The 4,966-nt window shown below is 44.7% G+C and overlaps 1 non-coding gene across 1 annotated transcript; it reads right to left on the reverse strand.

Moving 5' to 3' along the window:
* Positions 1 to 2,464: 2,464 nt before the first annotated feature.
* LOC116906323 lies at positions 2,465 to 2,568 on the reverse strand. Its single transcript, XR_004388610.1, has one exon. It is a non-coding gene; the product is annotated as a U6 spliceosomal RNA (small nuclear RNA).
* Positions 2,569 to 4,966: the final 2,398 nt, after the last annotated feature.

Raw genomic sequence — 4,966 nt, forward strand, 5'->3', positions numbered from 1 at the left:
TCATGAGGGAGTGGTATCACTAAAGAAAGATTCGAAGGTGTGGCCTTGCTGTGGCAGACATGTTCTTGTTGGAGGAAATGTGTCACTGAGGGTGGGCTTTGGGGCTTTCAAATGCTCAAGCCAGGCCTAGTGTCACTCTCTTCTCCTGCCTTCGGATTCAGAAATCTTGGCTCCCCCTGAAGCCCCGTGTCTGCAGCCCCATGTCTGCTTGTGTGCTGCCGTGCTTCCCGCTATTACAATAATGAACTGAAGCTCTGAACTGTAAGCCAGCCCCAATTTAATGTTTTTCTCTATAAAAGTTGCTGTGGTCATGGTGTCTCTTCACAGCAAAAGAACATTGACTAAAACAAGGGCTTAAAAAAAATTTTTTTTTGATGTGTTTTTTCAGACAGGGTTTCTCTGTGTAGCTTCCGCTGTCCTGGAACTGCAGGTCAGGTTGGCCTGGAACTCACAAGAGATCCCTGCTTCTGCCTCCCTAGTGCTAGGATCAAAGATGTGGACCACCACTGCGTGTCAGGGGCTGAGAGTTCTAGTCCCCTAATTCCTAGCTGATTTTTCTGATAATCAGCTCCAATCCTGAACCTTTTGATCATTCTCCCCACCATTATTGTCAAATAAAAAGCTCATCAAGCAGGAGGTTCCAAAGGCTTTAGGTTCTGTGCCAGGAACCAGACTGTACTGCAGGCCCCAGCTAAACTGAGAGCAGGTACTCTCCTGCAGAGGAAACCAGGTCACAGAGGAGGAGGATGCAACTTATAGGAAAGGCAGTGGTTCTCAAACTTTGGTGCATTTAGAATCTTCTGGGAAGTGTATTAAAATATAGATTATTGGATCTGACTCAGTAGTCTGAGCAGTACGGCAGACGGGCCAGGGCATTTATCTTTAATAAGATGGAATGGGCTGGAACATTTATCTTTATTTTTTTTTCCTTTTCTTTTTTTTTTCTTTTTTTCCTCCGGAGCTGGGAACTGAACCCAGGGTCTTGCGCTTGCTAAGCAAGTGCTCTACCACTGAGCTAAATCCCCAACCCCAACATTTATCTTTAATAACCTCAATAATTCACAGTGGATGTCCCATGTCACGGAAGTCTTAGGACAGAGAGGCACAGTTTTGAGTCCCCTGCTCGCTCCTGACCCCAAAGCATCACTGCTTTCTAGAAACCTCCACGTCATGGTCTGCAGAGAGAGCCCTAAGCCTTCTGCAGGTTCCAATCTTTTCCTTTTTAAGAGATAGGGAGAATCGTGACAGAGAGCTGAAGTTGGCCAGGAGAAAAAACAAAACAAAACAAAACACCTTTAGACCCTGGAGATTCTATGGTGGAACTCCGACATTCAGAAAAATAATCAGAAGTTACATCTGTATGTGGCTTTTCAGTGAAGGCAAGGTTGTTATTTCATAGCTGAGAAAACTGAGGGAAAGACTGGGGTCAAAGAGGTATGGCTGGTGTCAAAACTCAAGGCTGCCCTGCTCCAGTGCCTTCCTGTAAACGGTACTGACTGACAAGGGAAGGTGTCAGGCTAGGACGACTTGGTCGACTTGGTCGTAAGTTGACTCTCTTCAGCCCCCTGTGCAGTGAGAATCCTTCCAGAATCCCCAGAGCTGAAGTAACAGTGCTGACAAGGCCACTGTATGCTGCTACCAAATGGGGGGGGGGGAGGCTCTGCTCCCAGAATCCAGTTCCCCAAGCAGCCACTTCCTCTGAACCTCCCTAGGAAATCAACAATCCTGCTCAGTGTACTGGCACGGTGTGCTGATCTCAGATTCCTGAGAGAGAGCTCGGCAAAATCATCATTACATCTCACAGGTTATCTGGCTGGTTGATACCGATATGACCTTGTTTTCACTTCCTGCGTGTGCCTGCAAACAGTTCTGTGTTCCTCAGAACCTACTTGCAAGGCCAGGCAGAGAAGACCTGGTCAGACAACAGCTTCTCTTGCTGGAGTAGCCAGACAGATTGTCATAAAAAACACATCACTAGGCACTGGAGAGGTGGCTCCGTGGTGTTAATTAAGAACACCTGCTTCCTTTGCAAAGGCCCTGAGTTCAGTTCCCAGCCTCCATTCGGAGGCTCGCAATCATCTGTAACTTCAATTGCACGGGATATGATGCCCTCTTCTGGCCTCTTTGGGAATTGCATTCACGGAGTGGATAACATACACACGCACGCTAGACACACACAGAATAAAAAGAATTATTTTTATCATTAAATAAATTATTTTTATTTTTAAGTAAAAATAAAAATAAACAGTAAAAGTTAAAAAATTAAGAGCTGGGCAGTGACGACTCATGACTTTAGTTCCAGCACTCTGGAGGCAGAGTCAGGCAGATCTGAGCTATAGCCTGGGCTACAGAGAGAAACCTGGTCTCTAAAAACAAAAGTACAAAAGGAAGGGAGAAAAGAGGCACAGCCGGTTTTGTTTTGTTTTTTTTTCTTGGGATTTTGTTTTGTTTTTGTTTTTTTGTTTTAAATATGGAACATTTCACGAATTTTCGTGTCATCCTCACGCAGGGCCCATGCTAATCTCTGTATTGCTCCGACTTTAACATATGTGCTGCAGAAGTGAGCACCTAAATTTTATTGAATCCAAATATGAACCAAGGGGGAAATCAACGCCAGAAAAGGCTCCCTTCTCTCTGGCTGTTCTTGGTTGTCAACTTGACCACATCTGGAATTAACTGAGAGCCAAGTGGCTGGATGCACCTAATTATTTTCTTAATTAAATTATTTGAAACATGAAAATCTACCCTAAATCCAGATCTTTTGAGATCGGAAGATCTGTCTTTAATCTGGGCCACGCCTTTCTGTGGCAGCCTACAAAAAGGATGCGGAAGAAGGAAAAGATCACCGTTTGCCTGCTTGCTTTCCCCCTTGCTGGCAAGTGCATCCCTTCACTTGGAGTCTAGTTATTCAGACCAGGCTGAAGACTTTGAACACACAATGAGGGGATCTGTCTGCCTTAATCCTCTAGGCAATCCCATTTTTTGTTTTTGGAGGCAAAGTTCTCTGTGTATGCAACTCTATCCAGGCTGGCATAAACCCCCTCCATTTAAAGGCATATGCATGCCAGGCTACATAAACATTCATACATACATACATACATACATACATACATACATACAGGTATAGATGCAGACGCAGATGTAGATGGATAGATTCATTCTATCAGTTCCGTTTCTCTCGAGAACGCTGACTCATATGCCCGCGCAGTCTCTGCGCTCTGCGCTGGCTCAGAGTGTAGCAGCCGCGGCAGTTAATACACAGCCCCAGCAGGACTCACACTTCACTGGTACACTGACCCCTGTCACTTACAGACTTTCTCTGTCCTCATCTCTGACTGTGGACCCTGAGCCAAAGCTTTGTCTTCCATTGGTCCTCCCTACTGGTCCACCATAGCAGCGGAGCCTTCCGTTGAGACGTCGTTAGTTGTGTATACCACGGTGGCCTCCCAACCGCATCCTGGCCTCCGATAACCCTCTCCTCACAGCCACAGAATGTCTTCCCTTGTATAATCGTATGACCTGCCTCAATAAAGCCCTTTGAGACCAGGGATGTAGTTTAGACAAGCACAGTGCTTGTCTAAAGTGTATGAAGACCTGGGTTTGGTCCCCAGTGCTGTATAAACCAGGAGTAATGAAGCAAACAAGGATGTTCAGTCCTGAAGAAGTATAGGCGGAGGGGTTGGGGATTTAGCTCAGTGGTAGAGCGCTTGCCTAGGAAGCACAAGGCCCTGGGTTCGGTCCCCAGCTCCGGAAAATAAATAAATAAATAAATAAATAAATAAATAAACAAAAGTATAGGCGGAGGATCAGAAGTTCAATGCTGTCTTCTGCTACACATGAGTTTGAGGCTGGGCTGGACCACATGAGACCCTGTGTCCAATACAAAATAATAACACCCTGCTTCCCACACATAAATACCCTTTAAGAGCTTCCTGTTTTCTATCGGATAAACTTTAAACTGACTTTTAATAAATATTTTTTTTTTTTTTTTCTTTTTTTTTTTTTTTTTTTTTTTTTTTTTAGCTGGGACCGAACCCAGGGCCTTGGCTTGCTTGGCAAGCGCTCTACCACTGAGCTAAATCCCAACCCTTAATTTTTTAAAGTTTATTTATATTTTAAAAGATTTATTTATTTTATATATAAGTACACTGTAGCTGTCTTAGACACACCAGAAGAGGGCATCAGATCCCATTACAGATGGTTGTGAGCCACCATGTAGTTTGCTGGGAATTGAACTCAGGACCTCTGGAAGAGCAGTCAGCTCTTAACCATGGAGCCATCTCTCCAGCCCCTTAACTGACTTCTATAGGAAAGAAAAATATGAAGGATGTCACGAGTTCTCTATGCTGTAAACAGATGAAAGTGTGTGTCTTTCCAGAATGTTGTAAACTCACGAAGTGCAGCAGGTTTAATGGACTCAGTGTGTCAGACAACCAGGCCCACTTTGGTAATCTGGCCAAGGCTAATGAAAGGTCTTTCACTCTAATCTCAATTAGTGCTATTAACTCTCATAACACAGAGTAAATACATTTCACATACATGTAGTTTCCAGGATGAACACAGGTTAAACAGATTACAGCAGAGCTCAGGAGGTTTTAGAAGTGAGCTGAGGGGAATGCAGGCAGAGTTTGTTGTAAACTCAGAGCCAGGAAGGGGTTGCTGTACAGAAAGAGGCGGTGGGAGTTAGGAGACACACACACACACACACACACACACACACACACACACACACTTGTGTGATAATCTGAAACAGAAAGGAACAAACAGCCTGCCACTCGGTAACTCGGTGTTTCTCAGCCTTCATGAGAACCACTGTAGTAACCGTTTTCACCGTAGCAACAATCTCTCCAGCAGTCACACATCCTGTTCTGCCTGGTACTTGTAACTAGAGAAGGTAGAAACCAGGAAATGAAGCAGTCACTTGCTACCGTTAAACAACCGTGACCCTGCCAAGGCTTTCTGTCCA

Source organism: Rattus rattus, chromosome 7, assembly GCF_011064425.1.
Source record: "Rattus rattus isolate New Zealand chromosome 7, Rrattus_CSIRO_v1, whole genome shotgun sequence".
In the NCBI taxonomy this organism is placed as follows: Eukaryota; Metazoa; Chordata; class Mammalia; order Rodentia; family Muridae; genus Rattus; species Rattus rattus.